The following is a 16,219-nucleotide window of genomic DNA, read 5'->3' on the forward strand; positions in this document are numbered from 1 at the left end:
GAAGCTGACAAACTCGGCCCTCAATGACTTTATAACCTGTTTAACACTCTGAGCCATATGAACTCCTTATTATGGCAGATCATATTATTTTGGTGACACAATATTCACATGGAAAGTCCACAGTCCCACTCTACTCGGTGGCTTTGTCCATGTTTCGGACCTACTTTCACTGCCACGGTCGCTCTGGACTAGTTTTGTCCGTGGGGCTAAATGTTGTGTGAGATGTATGTTTTCCTCGCCAATACCAGTTTGTGCGTTTGCAATCGCAACAAGTAATCTGCTCGGGTAACCTTTTCAACTCCTCTGCTGCCCGAAGTCAGTTAACCGCCTGGCTTTGGTCAATTTAACCTTGTGTACCTGATACTGTCGCTACAAAAACTAAAAGACATTTGTCATAAGAGAGCTGGCTCCCTGGTGAAAATACGAACTCTGAGCAAGCTTCCGAAAACGGAATGAAGTAACCACTAAACTCGACAGCTATGCATTGAGCCTACACTGCATGTATTTTAACCCAATGAGGAAAATAGGCAATCCAAATATGCGATGCACATTAAGCAAAGCTAACTATAAAAACGGCATTCCGGGGGTGGCACTGGCTTTGGCTGTGTCGACAAAGCAGTGCAGACAATATAAAATCAATGTTCCTCAAGCTCAGTGTCCTGGTCTGCTTTCTGCCAGTTTCGGGAAGATAAGTGTTTTTAGTATTGTGGCATTTCAATGATGAAAATCATGGCCTCAAGCAACTCAAGCTGCATGCAGCCTATTCCAACTAAGTTTTTTCTTGAGTGTCATTCAGCATGTGTTAACTTTCACTGCTATGCGGATGACTGTGCATTTCAATGGTATGGTGAGAAACCCTATATACTCTGAAGGCTGTGTTTCGGGCAGCAAGTGCTGTAGGCACCTTACACGAATCTGACAGTGGGCCTTGCGTGGATGCTCAAACAAAACAGAATGACTCTCTTTGATCTCTGCCTGGCCCTCTCTCCGCTGGTACTATCAAGCTGCTGTTTACTGTGCTCTTCAGCGGTCCCAGGAGGGTGCGTCGCGGTGGGTTGTCACTGACATGTTGTCTTCTGTCTGGGACGGCAGCCCCCACCCAATTGTGGAAAGTCTTGTGAGCTACTGACGCTATGCTCGAGATATTGAGATTGATGGTTGAGACCCTCCTCAGGTGTGCAAGGCTGAGGTGAGTGGAGTCCTCTTCTGCCTGTTTGGCTTCCACAATACGAAAGGAATTTTATTATCTCTGACCCCTCCTCTGTTATCGCCTCAGTAGTGTCGAGGGCTAGGGTCAGTCTGTCTGGAGAACTCTTCAGTCTTTCACTGTGTGGTTTAGTATAGTCTAAATCTTTCTTCTGAGGTCTGAGCATAGATCATGCCTCCTGCCTGGCGTGCTGTAATTCCAGCTGATGCTGCCTGAGAACCTGACCTGTCACCAGGTAGGCCTGCATTTTCAATATAGAGTGTGAACGTGAGATATGCAATGATCGACATTTACTCCTGAGTGTGGCCTGTTACCCTTGACAACTACTGTGTGTGACCATGCTGGTCGACTATGAACATTTGCGGCCATGTTCTGTCTCCGCCGACTACGCAGAAGAGGAACTGGCGCAACTCTAGGTTTCTTCCTGGGACCTGACCTTTTTACAGGAGCTGCGAGCCACCTGCGACTAGGCTGGAACGCGAGATCAGCTGGCGTGTGAAAAGGGCTATATAAATGTTGTTCAAATGATCAAGTTTGATGATTAATTATTTTAAATAATCCATTAAGAACCAAACAGGAAACACGCGCGGTGAGACTGACACCTCATATATCTTCTGTTACAACCAAATGTGTGGGTGGGCGCTCAGGAGCGACGGCCTGCGTGGCAATGTTGATCTTGTGGGGCATGTACATCCCAGGAGTGCTGCTGTGTCAGCCAATATTGTGTCGAACCCGTCGTGTCTTGCGTGTGCCAGAGGTCTTTCTCAATATTTGTGAAAGAGCGAACTGGAGCTGGAAGTAGAATGTGCGAAGCGGCGGCTGGCGTATAATCTCCCCGAACGGCATCTGGATATAGTGTGTCGTAGATGATAAATGTGTAAGTTTTTAATTTTCTTTGTTTGTTATTCTCTTTGACTACTGCTAAATTTCGCTTCATACTATAAGAAAGCTGCATTAGTGGCAGTTGTGAAGTGAGAAAGGACAGACATCCTCATTGGAGAAGAAGAGCAGATTCATCTCTGTGTGGTGCAGACACTTATGAGTAGAGGAAGTAGATTAAAGCATACCGATACTGAAGCTCACACTGTAACACGTCTCATGAATGTGATCAAGAGGCATGAGGAAGATTATTGGTCTCACCGAATACCACAAAAATCCGCGCAGTTTTGTTGATAAGATGAGCTTCGTAATTTAATAGATAAAGGAAGGCGTCTCTCACTTTTTCTGTAATAGGGAAGGAAGATATCTGGTTGCCAGCGTGTGAAAGCAACGCATGTTCAGTAAGGACAGTTAATGATTGGTTATGGCGATGAAAAGTTTCTTAACGTTATTAGTGAGCCAGTGACTGAATGATCTCTGGTGTGTTGCCAAATAACCAAAGGACATTGGCACTGTCATACTGTTATAACTTGAAATATACCGGATTAAAGGTGGTTGACTGTCGCCCTCTGAGGGCTGTCTTACTCTTGTCGTGGTGCATTCTTCAGTGTTGAGTAGTGCAGAGTATTGTGGTATGGTGACTTTGGCAAAAGATAGTCATCTGTGGGCTGCATGCTGCCCACATAGTTGATCGGCAGGATCCTGTGTGAGGAGCATTATCCCCTTTGTTGACTTCTTTGCTCTGGTAAATGAAGCGAAATTCAGGAGAATGTCAGATCATATTACTGTGCAAGAGATCCAACTCAAGCAAGAAGAAAGATCACCATCCTGACAATGAATTTCTGTCAGAAAACAGATGAGATGGCATTCCTTTAACGCTATTTTTGTTTAATTATCTCTGAAATTAAGCAATTGTTGCGCCCAAATAATCTCTGGCTGACATGTTGCAACAGTAGTGTGATCGGTAAAACGCATATTTGATTCACATGGTGTCGTCTTGAGAAATGCATCCAATGATAAATTACCGAACTTTATGAAATTAAATACTGGTCAGAAGATCTGCTAAATGACAATGTAGTAATACTACTGGTGTCAATTCGGCAGTCTCGTCAGTCAGCCGCATTAACAGCTGAACATTTCGGCCACGAGTACAGGCGGCTATGGGCCTGTGAGCCTTGTCATGAAGATTTATGTTATCAAGCATCCTTTTAAAGGTACAAACAACCTTTGAAGTGTTTATAAAATCTATGAAATTGTGGTGAGATACATTGAAATCTTTCGCTGTTTGACTCTTTATGAGTATGATAAACTGTGTTGCTCCATCGTGCAGTGTTGTCGAGTAAAGTTATCTTCTGAAGTATTCAACAGACTATGGTGTGAAATGAGCTTTAGAAAGCGCCGTCTTCGGCTTTGTTATCAGAATCAAACTTTCTGTCCTGGCTCTGCCTCCGCTGATATCTACGATCTTAGACTTCGGCGCGTCATCTACAGAATTGCTTCCAACTACTCAGCTGAAACTGAATGCGGTTATCACAGTGCCATCCACTGATCACTAAGCGCCTGCTACTACCCGCCATAGACTGTAGCTTCTATTTCGCCCAGCGGCAAACCACTGACTCGGGTCATCTACGGGCCGTAGCTGTAGCTCGCCCATCTCGGCTCGCTCAATGGCGCACATCATATATTGATCATCTAAAGTCGGCACTCATTCGACACGGTGCTCGCTTTGCTGAACAGGTACTGAAAACAAAAATAAATAAAAAATAGCTGGTGGAAGACTTCTCCCTCGCAACTTCAGGCATCCGGCTAACTGAGCTGGCTAACGATAAATGCAACTCTTTGTCTCAGCAGTAAATAGCACCCATTACTATTACGAATTTTATTGTTACTTTCTGCTTTTACACTGCCAATATCTCTGCCTGTCATCTGGGTAATCTGCAATGTGTATTGTGCCACACTCCTCATGCCCTTCACACGTGTATATGAACTCCTTTTTTCTCTGTGTTAATTGTTTACTCACGCTCTCTGTGTTATCTGTTCACTGCTATGCTTTATCTTGGCCGAGCCACGGATTGCAAATGAACCTGGTGGCCTGCCTGGTTAAATAAGGTGAAATAAAAAATTGTCGATATCGGCCCGCAAGGGTGTATCAATGCCATCGCACCTTTCCCCCACATCATATAAGCTCAACGTCTGTGGAGCAGCTTGTTACATTAATGACCTGGAGCACAATCCTGCTAGAGGGTTTGGGAACATGACGTATATTTGTTAAACTCATGCGTGCGTCGTCTTGACGAATGGGAGCCTGCTCTCAGGTCCATATGTTTGTGATTTGAGTGCGTTGTCAATTTGCTGCTAAGCACAAACTACATTGAGCGCCACATTTGAAAGTAAATGCTGTGTAATGTGTGTTTGTACATGACTTTAACACAAAAACACATTTAATAAAATATTTAAATCGGTATACTCACGGTTATTGTTGTCTTTGTGAGGAAGGAAGGCTGTTGATAAGTCACTAACTTTGTGGTAGACTGCAATTAGGATCAGGGCAGTTATTCCCAGTGCCCAGAGCAGGTAATTCTCGGAATTTGTTACTTGAAAATATGCCTGGCTTCAAGAGTGAGCCTAAGCCAACTCCTCAGGGTGGGTGGTATGGCTCTCCCGGTCCATGAACTACTTCGGGTAAGCCCGGTAATGTCGTTTGAGCTGAATTGGCTTGGTAAAGATTAAAAGTTTATATCTAATAGCGCATCTGGTCAGGGCTGTGAAACTGTAGGAAGCCGGGACACAACCTGGCAACCTGTTGGGGTAGATATTTGTGGTGTGAGTCCTGGATGACTTTTTATTTGCGTCTTTAGTTCATCATGTCTTACTCATTAGAAAATGTCCAGAACAGATGTTGATTGCCTAATGAACCTTTGACGAAAAATGTCAGTTTCTTCAGTGAGTCTGGATCAATGCTGCTGAGCATAATCTGGCTGGGTTCTATTCCGGTTTCAAGCCAAATGGTGAAACCAGGCACCATTTAGAAAAATTGTCGTGTGCACAATACTACGATTGTGCAGGTGAAAGGGACCCAAGCGACGGCAGAGAACGGGTTGGGGTGAGCGAGAATCATCTGGGACGCTGTGGAGAGAGGGAGCGCACTGGACGACCTACAGGCTACAGGTAAACCAGTGGCAGGCAATGGTCATTTGAGACCTGCTCACCGCCATCAGTGAGCAAGGCCTGTCACGGCTGGCTACTTGTTTCAGAGACGGGCGAAAGCATAATCACAGCATATTGGCTCTGTGCCCGGCTGGACTGGAGGCAGTCTGGGGAACAAATGGGGATGTGGGGAAGAGTCTGGATGATGTGAGAAGGTGGCGTGATTGGGAATAGGGGCTGTGAGGCTGAGCAGAGAAGAAAGGAAGAGAGAGAGTAGCAAGCAGCGAAGGAGGAGCAATGGCACAAGTGGGCCTGTGATGGCAAATGACAAGCGCCACCCCCGCTCACCGGCGCCTCCTGGCACTGGGAGAATCCTCGATGAGCGATCCTTCCTCAGGACAGCAACCATCCACGGTATGGTGACCCGTCCCGAGCGCATGTCCATGATGCCTTGTACCTTGTAAATAGGTGGCTGAGACGAGAGGAGGAGGAAGGTGGGGGCTGCAGAGCATGGAGGCCTGGGATGAGCGGCAGACTGTGGCGGAAGAAGAAGCTGGTGCCTGCGTGCAGGGTGGCGACCTGGGGCACGGAGACGGAACTGACGCGAGTCCTTACCGGCTTTGTCGTCAGAGGAGTGCGGTGAAAAGCACACTCTGGCGCAGCAATACCTTGGACTCAATCTGCGTTTATTGGCGACTCTGATCGGCTGAGAGCGCGAGACCTCACCACTCCTCAGGCCTGGCTGGCGTCGAGACAAGCGGCGGAAGCTGAGGCACTAGTGGGATGGCTGAAGGGCTGGCGAGCTACTCTGGCGGGATGGTCTTGGCGACCCGAGCAGCGTAGAAGCGGTAATGATGCTGCCCAGGGAGGTGTGCTGTAGGCACTGAGGTTTCTGAGAGGCTGTGGTGCGACCAGCCTGTTGATGCCCGTCTAGACTGGCCCTCTCTGGGTGACTGACGTGCTCCAAGCGGAACAGCAACTCCCTCCAAAACTGTGACGTGATGCGGCCTCTGAAAGGAGATACATGGGGGCTTGCTGGATCCCATTCTCGATAGTGGATTTGTTGCTGCGTCTCCTTGCGGAGCGGGAGCTGAGAATGGCGCGCTATCGAGAACTGGAGCGTGCCGTCTTAGGGCGGTCTCCAGTTGTACAGATCAGAGGCTGGTCTGAGACCATGGTCGACAGAAGAGTGGGGCGTGCAGTTGCACTTCGTGAGTTACCCGATCGCGGTCGCGTCCGAAGCTAACGGCAACGGCGGCGTAGTCCGCGCTCTGGTCGACCGCAAAGCGCTGCGAGTATAAACAGCTGGAAGTGCCTCGGTACGTACGGGACATGTTCAACCCCAGCCACTGAGGCGGCGACGGCTGGAGGCGAAGGAAGAATTTACCATGGACCTGGCTTGCGGCCGGCACAATAATGTAGATCGGTGCTGTAGCGGCAGCCGGAATCTGGCCCCGAACTGTGTGCCCGACAGCGGCCTGATGGCGAAGTCCCCTCGGTCGGACGCAAGCAAGAGAACTAGGCAGGCGGATGATAGGCATCGGTGCTGTAACGCTGCCGGTGATAATGCACATGAAGCTTCGGCAATAGCGTTAGCCGAGCTTGACAGGCGGCATTGGATTTGGCGGGAACGCAGGTGTCTGTCCGAGAGCGATCAAGGCGCGCTCCCGGCCGCGAACAAGCCGACCGCAAGCTAGGGTTAGCGTGGCGCACGTGCCGGTTACCCGCATCGGCTTGGGGCTCAGCTGGCGACGCTGGCGATGAAAAAAAGCGCGGGAGATGAACGCTTATCGTCGAACTGGCGAAGCTGAGACATGAGTCCTTACCCCGCATGGCGTCGGCGCTTTCGGCAATGGTTGTGCTAGTGACGTCGAGGTAGCGGGCTAGAGGCACGGGTAAGCGTTAACAGAGATCAAAAGCTCGTTTCATTCCGGGCTGCGATAAAACACGTCTTGTTAGAGAAACAGAGCTTGTGAGGAGACGGCAACGACCCCGAGTGCCGTGGCAGCCGATCAAAGTGGCAGAAACTAAAGCGGCTGCGGCTCGACTGCGTGAGCGCAGGCGAGGCCAATCACTGACAGCTGGCCTTGCGGACTCCCTCTGGTGCGGGCGGCGGGACACAGCTGGCGAGCCCGAGCAGCAGTGGTTCGTGAGAGCACTTCTCGGGCTGCGCCAGAGACAATTCTTCACAAGAAAGCAGCTGTAAGCTACGTCGGCGTGCTGAACGTGAAGCCTCTCGGTGGCCGGAAGACGAAAAAATCGGGGATATCGTCAAGATAGACAAGAAACAAAATGTTCAGCATGTCTCAGAGCTATCATTAACTAATGCCTGGCAGTAGCTGGCTGCATTGCGAATAGCGGGCCGACTCGACTCTCAAAATGCTGAAGAGTGTTAAGCGCCGTTTCCACTCGTCCCCACCTCTGATGCGCCAGTGGCCAAGCGTGCTGTGATCCCGGCAGCGCAAGCACCTGGCCCTGCAGAATCTACGCGGCTGATGAGCATGAAGGAGCGATGCTGATGTAGCCGTTGTAATCATTCGGCCACTCATTCGAGCGCTGGGGCTGCGTCCTTCTTCTTAACAAAAAAGAACCACCAGCCCCGAAAAGAAGCACTATGGCAGTCAGCCGGCGTACAGCGTTCCTGAGCAAGCGAGGCCTTCGGTCAGGGCCTCAGAGAATGTATGGCACTACCGGTCCGAGGAAGAGCGAATGCAGGACTGGGACGGCTCGAGCAGTGCGGGAACGCATGATGTTCCTCGACGCTTTCCTGTCAGGGTCTCCTGAATGAGGACAGAATGTGGTGATAGCCCTTTCGCGCCGAGAGATGGCGTTCCAGAGGCATGTTTAGACGAGTAATAGAAGGGCCCATGACATACTAACCGAGGGATGACAAAGCCAACGGGTAATAAGCATTGACGAAAAATCAAAAGAAATGATCTCACTGTGGTTACCAGTCCTGTGAGGGTTAAGCAGTAGTGTCCAAATCTGACTACTGGAAGATGACTACCATCAAAGCGTGACATGGGCGTAGCACTGCTATCTGAAGAGAATGTCATGTTTCGAGCCCGTGCCGCGTCAATGGTAACCCTCAGCAGGCACATGTAGCTTTTGGTACGATCCAGGTAGGTGAACCCAGCAAGTAATGCAGAGACGTGATGGAAGACAGTAGTTCTGCGCCTGTAACCCTCGGCCGAATGACTCTGGCACACTGGACATGGATGGCTGGAAATATCCCGGCAACTTTCCCACAATAGACTTTCTCGCCCGACCGAATGCATGGGCTCGTCTCCAAAGCAGAGAAGGAGGCTGGTGATGCGGGCAGCTACCGTTGATCTGTAACTCCCGAGCCAGCCCAGAGGCCATAGTTCTATGCGATGGCTGAAGTCACGTCTGAGTCGGGCAGGCACTAGTGAGTCCCTCAGAAAAACGAGCGGCAACGCCAGCGCAACATGCTAAGGCAACAGTGCGAAAACAATGGAATGTCCGGACTCGTTCACCTGCGGCATAAGCGAAGCCTCCCCCACCAAGGCTGAGCGGTCAAGGCCGGATCATCTCCTGGGTTGCCCAGGCTGTTAGGTAATCGGCCCTTGCCTCCCAGCTGTGCCCCATTCTCGAGCTGAGCCCGGCAGAGTGGTGGTGGCAGCTCTCTGCCATGTGTTGGGTTGGAGAGAACTGTCTCACTGCGTGAGCGTATGGGGCGCCTTAGCGGCTGGGTGAGTTGACCAACCACAGGACGGAGGCTCGGCAGGCCAGAGAGCAGGTGACGCGTGAACTGGAGGTCGTGAGCCAGGATTCCACGGCAGCAGCGGCAGAATTCTGGTAATCTGCCCGGCTGGCTTCACGGATGGTGAAGTGCGGGTCCGATCGCTGATTCAGTTCCTTCGTCGTACAGTGAAGAGGACCCAAAGCGACAACAGGATTATTTAAAGTCAAACGAGAATAACGAAATCTCTGGAGGAAATAACTGGAGAAGCGACACAGCTCGTTTCGGTGAAACATGTCGATAATTCTAACTCTGCATGAGCAACTACCCATTCAGAAGTTAGTATCTATCTGGCTAAACACGACACAGGAGATGAAGTAGCGCAATCACGGCATGATACCACGGGGCAGCGGCGTTTGGAAGCGGATCTGAAACAAATGGGGACTCTAATCGGGGAAAGAATCAGGCTAGTGAACAAATGATGATTAGAATAGGCAGCTAGGGCTGGGGCTGACAGAGAAGAGGAGAGAGCGAGTGAGGAAGAGGAAGCTAGAGAAGGAAAAACAAATATCAGCTGAGAGGAAGCAGTGGCAGAGGCAGGAACATGTGACATGACACTGATTGGTTAGAATGATCTGTCGCTAATTGCGGCGTCTGCAAATTACTCAGCGATATTGCCTGGTATGTGCGGTGAGGCAGAAGAATTCGGTTTGAATAGATCAGTACCGTACTATGGTATTGGTATTATAGAACATATTAGATAATGGTGGCTTTGACTCTCGGATCAGAAGTATGACACGCAAGGCAACGGTTTCCTCGTAAGCCGTCGTCTCCATCTGCTGAGTGATCAGGAACTCCTTGTCGCGTTGAAACGAAGATCGAAACGACGCAAGCGTAATAATTTTTGTGCCCAAATTACTGGCGTGACATGCAAAGGCAGTATTGCATTACATTTAAATCATTGGCAGGCAGCTCTTATCAGGGCGACACAGGGCCAGTACATTCACCTATAACAGATAATTCACTACAATTGCATCTAAAACAGGGGAAACCGAGGATTACTATCTATCTAGTATTCAGCAAAGTGAAATTCGAATGTCTCAGTATTGGCTCTGGCATTTTCGATGAGAGCCAGAGCAGCCGGGCTGAGCTGACTGCTTCCTCAGTATTCAGGCCGGGGTGCCCTGTTGCCCAGTGTAGCTGATCAGGGAGCCTGCGTTCCCCTCACGGCTCATGTGCGCTGGCTGGGCCGGTGAAGCGGCGAGCGGCGTGGGGCTGGGAGGTTGAACACCATGCTGTTCTGGTGAGGGTTGGTGAAAAGACGAGAATTAACTGGCTGGCAGGCAGTATTGTGCTAGTTAAGTTGCGCCGCTTTCTGTATTGGTGCGGATGTTGAAACATAATTACGAGAACAGGCCTGATATATTATATTATTATATTATTATATTATTGATATATTATTATTATGTTATTATATATATTATATATTATTATATTATTATTATTATCATATGAGGTGTTGTCAGGATCGCGCCAGGTTCTGCAACGCCTGTGGAGATTGTCAACCGTGATGGCGAGATCAGAGGCAGGCAGTCCGGAAAACATCTCTGCTGAGATTCAGCTTTGAGTGGTGATCAATCCACACTGACTGTCTGCCAGACATGCAGAGATGCGTTAAACCAGTCTCGTGGTACGTAATGTTACAGGACAAGCAAACAAAAGAGTGAGTACTAAATAAACCTTTGCGGCACAATGATGCAGCACGGGACAGTTACCATATTAATATAATCCCTGAAGCTGACGCCCAAAACAGTGCTACTCACTGCCGCTTTGATAGTTCCGTTGATGAGTCCCCAGTACAGAACACGCCTCTGTGCCCCAATCGTGAGGTGGGGGCAGGTGATACGCTGTGAGGAGGATGCGAACGGCAGCTACCAGCCCATCTTTGCAGATACACTATAACTGCTGATTGAGTTTGTTGAGCCTGGACGGGCGACCGGTCTATGTCTGGCGAGAAGACACTCTGGAAAGCAACTGTTGCTCAACTGTTGTACCGTCACTCGTCATATCTGAACATCTGTAGCATCACAGTGATACAAAAAGCTCCTCGGAAAGTAATCGAATTCGAGCTCTTTTGCTTACGAGCTGTGTGCAAGCTGATCATCGGTGGAATAGGCTGTGCAAGGTACATTGTTGAACATACGAAATAGTTTCGTTCCAAAAGACCATATTAATCGGTAACGCAATGCAGTCACCAAGGCTGGGAGGGTGGCAAAATCTCCTCTTACAATTTGCACCAATTTTCTTAATTTCGAGGCTTTATTTACTTTGGCCTGGCTTTCGAGTCACTGATATACTCTTGACAGTTTAGTGTTGGAGCATTTATGTTGACGGCAGGCATTTTGCCATCTGTTTTCCAAGCGCAAATGGTGTATGGGAAACGAGCGATGGAGAAAAAGGACGATAACTTTTAACGTTCGAAGCGTCCAGAGAAACAACGTCAACTCTTAGCATCTAGTTGGAAAGAGAACTAATGCATTTGCTGTGTTTCAATGTTGGTCGTTTCGAGAAATCTAATTCTTTGAACGTGTACTGAACGGATATTTGTATACTTGCGCCACATTAGCATGTAATCAACTATTTGGGTATGAAATGCTCACGCATATGGATGCATTTGTTGTATGAATCTCGCAGCTCATGCATAAGTTGTGATACACGAAGTATGACTTGTGGTCTTGTAATTGTTCATATTGTAAGAGCATTTGGTGTGTTACTCTCCAGCTCTAACGGTGTATGGAAATGGTGCCGCGTTAAGCTCATGAACCATCAGTATGCGAGGTGACCATTCAGCTGGGTATGCTACGACGCATATGGTGTGGGTGTATTTGTTAAACGTTGGATATATTCCGCTTTGCATACTAAACACGTTTTAAATCGCAAATCTCGCTACAACTGAGAATAATATAGTAATATTTTGCAAAGGCGATACACGCATGGTGTGTTGAATAGTGCGTTTTGAAGCATGAAACTCTGACTAGTAGATAGGTGACTGTCGTGATGATCTGTTTGGGAGCCTGTTTTCAAGAGTGGAATGAACAACGAATCGGCTTAACGGCAATCTTGGCTGGCGACCGTACACTACTGCAATAAGTCTTTGCAGCTTCCATTCTCTCGGGGAGTGGTGCTGGGTTTCAAGGTGAGTTGTCCTCGACATTGGGCCGGTGCACAATTGGCCCAGCGTCGTTAGAGTTTGGCCGATGTGAGGCCGTCATTGTGAATAAGAATTTGTTCTTAACTGACTTTGCCGAGTTAAATCAGAGTAAAAATGTAAAAAACAGGGAGCGACAATTCACCTTGTCCATGTCCAACACTACTGTCGTTCTCCTGAAGAGGACTGGAGAGAGAGAAGTCCGGTTCAGGGTGAGTCGAAGCGAAGTCGATGTAGAGCGCCTTGACCCTCCACCTTCTTTCGGCCCCGTGTTCGCGTCAATCAGCTGCTGAGGGATCTGCACTAGACAGCACCATTTGGTTCACTCAGATAACTTATATAAACCTGGGACTTCGTTGTCAACTTTCACATATTTCCAAGTAGGGGTGAGAAGAAGCACAGGCATGTCGCAGGATGGCAAGAGGCAAGGTACTTCTGGTTTTGAAGGTGGCCACCGTAACGTACCACTGCAATATATCTTTGCGCTTCCTCTCCTCCTGAATCAGGCTGCGTTCAAAGCGAATTGTTCTGTGAGACAATCAGAAAGTGTCCCGTGTCCTTTGCAGTCTGCGCATCTCCTCCCTGAATATTCCTCAGGGAGGCTATCTGGCAGACAGTGGTGGAACAGAGACCTAACTGTCATACTATGAGTACCAGTATAGATACCTTAATAGAAAGTTACCCAAGATAGAAGTAGAAGTCACCCAGTAAATACTACTTGAGTAAAGTCACAAAGTAATGCTGGTTTTAAATACACTTAAGCATCAAAAGTAAATGTAATTGAGTAGCCCAAGCATAATCAAACGCTTTTCTGCTTCAACGTAATGAATCTCAACACTAGGAACCTCATGAGACAAGCTGGCAGCATTCCTGCAATGTCCAAATGCAAAACTGAGATATTAAATGTTTGACAATAGTGGTGTCACCTAGCGGCTATATATATATATATATATATATATATATATATACACACATATATATGTATACACATACATATGTACATATGCATATATATATGTCACGCCTGCTACCATCTTAATCTTGCCATTTATAGTGTCTTGAAATAGTGGCTACTGCCACTTCAGGGTGTTCACATATTAGCCTGAGCTGTATGGCAATTGAGTACCAAATGAATAATCATGCTTGCCCGCTGTGTGGTGGTAGTGAGTGATGCGTCACCGAGGCACGGTGATCGCGTGACCATAACGATACAGTCACCGCACGGCTGAGCGAGATGCGAGCACGTCAGCTGAGGCTGGTCGTAAATCCGTGAATCTTGCACCGTGTCTGCAAGAAGACGGGGAGGTGGTTACGAGGCTGAGTACATTTTTCCAGCCAATGCGGCTGATGGCTACGGACTTACCATCATATTGATATTCCTCCCAAAGCATGGTTTTCTGTCTGCAAATGTCAATGTCTCTAGCTAGCCAAATAGCTAGCTAAGGCCAGGGGGAGCTGGTGTCGACGGTGCGTCACCCTTGTTTAAGAAACGCTATCTGAGATAGCTGTTCATCATGCGAGAGCTTTTCATTGCATTGCACTGTATTGATGGGCTTAGATAGCTTGTTAACTAGTGGAAATGTCGTAGCTAGCTAGCGTTGGCAGCGCGAGAGATGTGGAACATAGCGAATGCTTAACAGTAGCGTAGTTAGCACGCTATCTACGACGGCCAACCATTTTATCCTGTCTGGCTGTGTCTGTTGGTCATTTATTGATTCACTGGAGCCGAGCTTTGTCTATAGTTGCTGACAGTCGGTTCTATCTTTGATGTTGATGACATGTTGAGCACCGCCGCATAAGCTTGTCAAAATGAAGTAATGCACCTGGCCTTTCATTCGAATCCTCTTATATGCATGGTTCCCCGTGTCAAAAATCCTGTTTTGACCATTGTCAGCAAAGCCTTTGCCAGGAGGTTTTGTCATGATAAAGAAAGGATGACTTCAGTAGAATATGGATTCTATTTCTATGGACTGACCGGCTCACATGTCATGAGCCGTCACGAAGTAACTTGTAACAATGTTACATTCTTACATTGTCACCAGTCCAAACAGTTGCCCACAGCAGTGGGAGTGAGAAAATACCCACACCAGGGCGCTCGTGACTACACCAGGCTGTCGCCACCTGCCTGGATCCCTGCGTGACTACTCGGGCGGCACTGCCGACCTGCCCACGGAGGTAGAGGAGCCAGATGCCGGCCAGGCCCAGTACGTCTCAAGGTTGCGGCCGGAAGATGCGCCCGCTCTCCACTGTTGTCGAGGCTATGGGATCACTGAGGTAAGGAGGTGCTCTGAGAGGGTTCTTATCTTTGTAGATATGGGCTGGGCGAGGAATGGGACTCCTTGGCTTCGATCTGATATATAAACAATTCCTTGAATGGAGATAGGCGATGGACAAATAGATCTCAGAAGACGCATAGGAGAGGGCGGCATGCTCGTTTCCAGGTTCAGCATATCCTGATCTCATTTTTTTGTATATTGATGAAAATAATGTCTTTTGTTTATAGTGCATTTAATGTGTCATTTGTTTCAAAAGCGAGTGGTCACCAGCACAATTTCTTCCCTATTTGTCTGGTAATGAAGGCATGTGTCGGATCTGCCACGCAGGGGGCCGGTGGTGAGACGCTGCTCTCCTTGCGGTTGCACAGGGACCCTGGGTAGCAGTGCACAAGAGCTGCCTGGAGAAGTGGCTGTCCTCCTCCAACACCAGCTACTGTGAGCTCTGCCACGCCGAAGTTCACCGTCGAGCGGCGACCCCAGCCCCTCACACAGGCAAAGGCGGCGGTGTGTGGTGGAGTGACGGGTTGATGGGTAATCCTGATTTAGAGTCACTTCCATCGCCATAGTAATGACAGAATAATTGAAGCATATTAATCAGTGAATCTTTCCTGCATCCTCCCAGGCTGCGGGACCCAGGCCCGCGCAGTGAGGCGCTGCACGCTCTGTGCGACATGGCACTGCTTCATGCTCATCACGCCGCCGGCGTCAGTATCTGGCTGGCTGTGTCTGCGGGGAGCGCAGGACCACCTCGACCCTCAGCCAGCCGGCTGGAGGCTGTGGGCCTCTTCGCCACTCACCCGATCGCTCTCTTTACCATCCTACGTCCTCTGAACACCGGTAACTTAACACACACACACACCCCCTTATCACCATTGCCATGGATTACTTTACTCCACCTGTTAATTGACAGTATATTTTGCAGTGTAAATGTGTGCTTTACAATCGCTATTATTACAATTGGTGAGACAAATTAGACATTTGTGGAGCATCATTTGTTTTGTTTTCTTGTCTATGGTATTTTATGCCCTTCCCCATTTTATATTCAGGGAGACAAGTAATGTGCCAACAAATCCTTTTGTCTGCAACAAGAATTGTTTGTACTCTGAAAAAATCTTACAATAGTTACAATTGTCATCAAATGCAGACCAAATACAAATTTGTCATGCAGTCTGTCTAACTTTGTATTTTGCGTGCCTGCGATAGCAACGGTATATTTAATGAATCTGCAGTGCATATGAGCCGTCTGATAGTTTTGTTGACGTCTGTCTCCGTGCACCTCAGGTATCGTTCCGCTATCACTGTCAGTTATACTCGGAGTGGAGGAGGACCAATCAGAAGTCACGCCTGCTCATGCTGAGAAATTAAAGGAGCTCACTCTACCCAACATTGCGTCGACCAAGTCGACCAAAATGACTGACGAGACCATCGTATGAGCACTGGTCTCATAAAGTGTAATATATCTTGAACTTCTGCACTTGTGGACCATTCTGGGGATTATTTCTCCATAATCTCTATTTGAAACACTTAAGCCCAGATATGAACTATAACCAGTGTTTTTGGGACGTGTTGGACTCGTGTCACTGATGTCATCGCTGGATTATGAACACTGGCCTGGAAAATCAGGACACTAATGGAAGGACACAGTTAATGTAGCAGGATGTAACTGATGCAGCATGTTAATACAGTATATCTGAAACATACTACTACACCCCCCTCACAATGTATTTAGCTGTTTTGGAAAACTGGCATCCAATACCCCTATGAATTTACTCAGAACAATGACCACGTGAACAACCAAG

At 48.3% G+C, this 16,219-nt stretch overlaps 1 pseudogene; it reads left to right on the forward strand.

Moving 5' to 3' along the window:
* Positions 1–7,847: 7,847 nt before the first annotated feature.
* Positions 7,848–15,853, forward strand: LOC124025621 (annotated as a pseudogene).
* Positions 15,854–16,219: the final 366 nt, after the last annotated feature.

This window comes from Oncorhynchus gorbuscha, unplaced genomic scaffold (genome assembly GCF_021184085.1).
Source record: "Oncorhynchus gorbuscha isolate QuinsamMale2020 ecotype Even-year unplaced genomic scaffold, OgorEven_v1.0 Un_scaffold_2310, whole genome shotgun sequence".
NCBI lineage: Eukaryota > Metazoa > Chordata > Actinopteri > Salmoniformes > Salmonidae > Oncorhynchus > Oncorhynchus gorbuscha.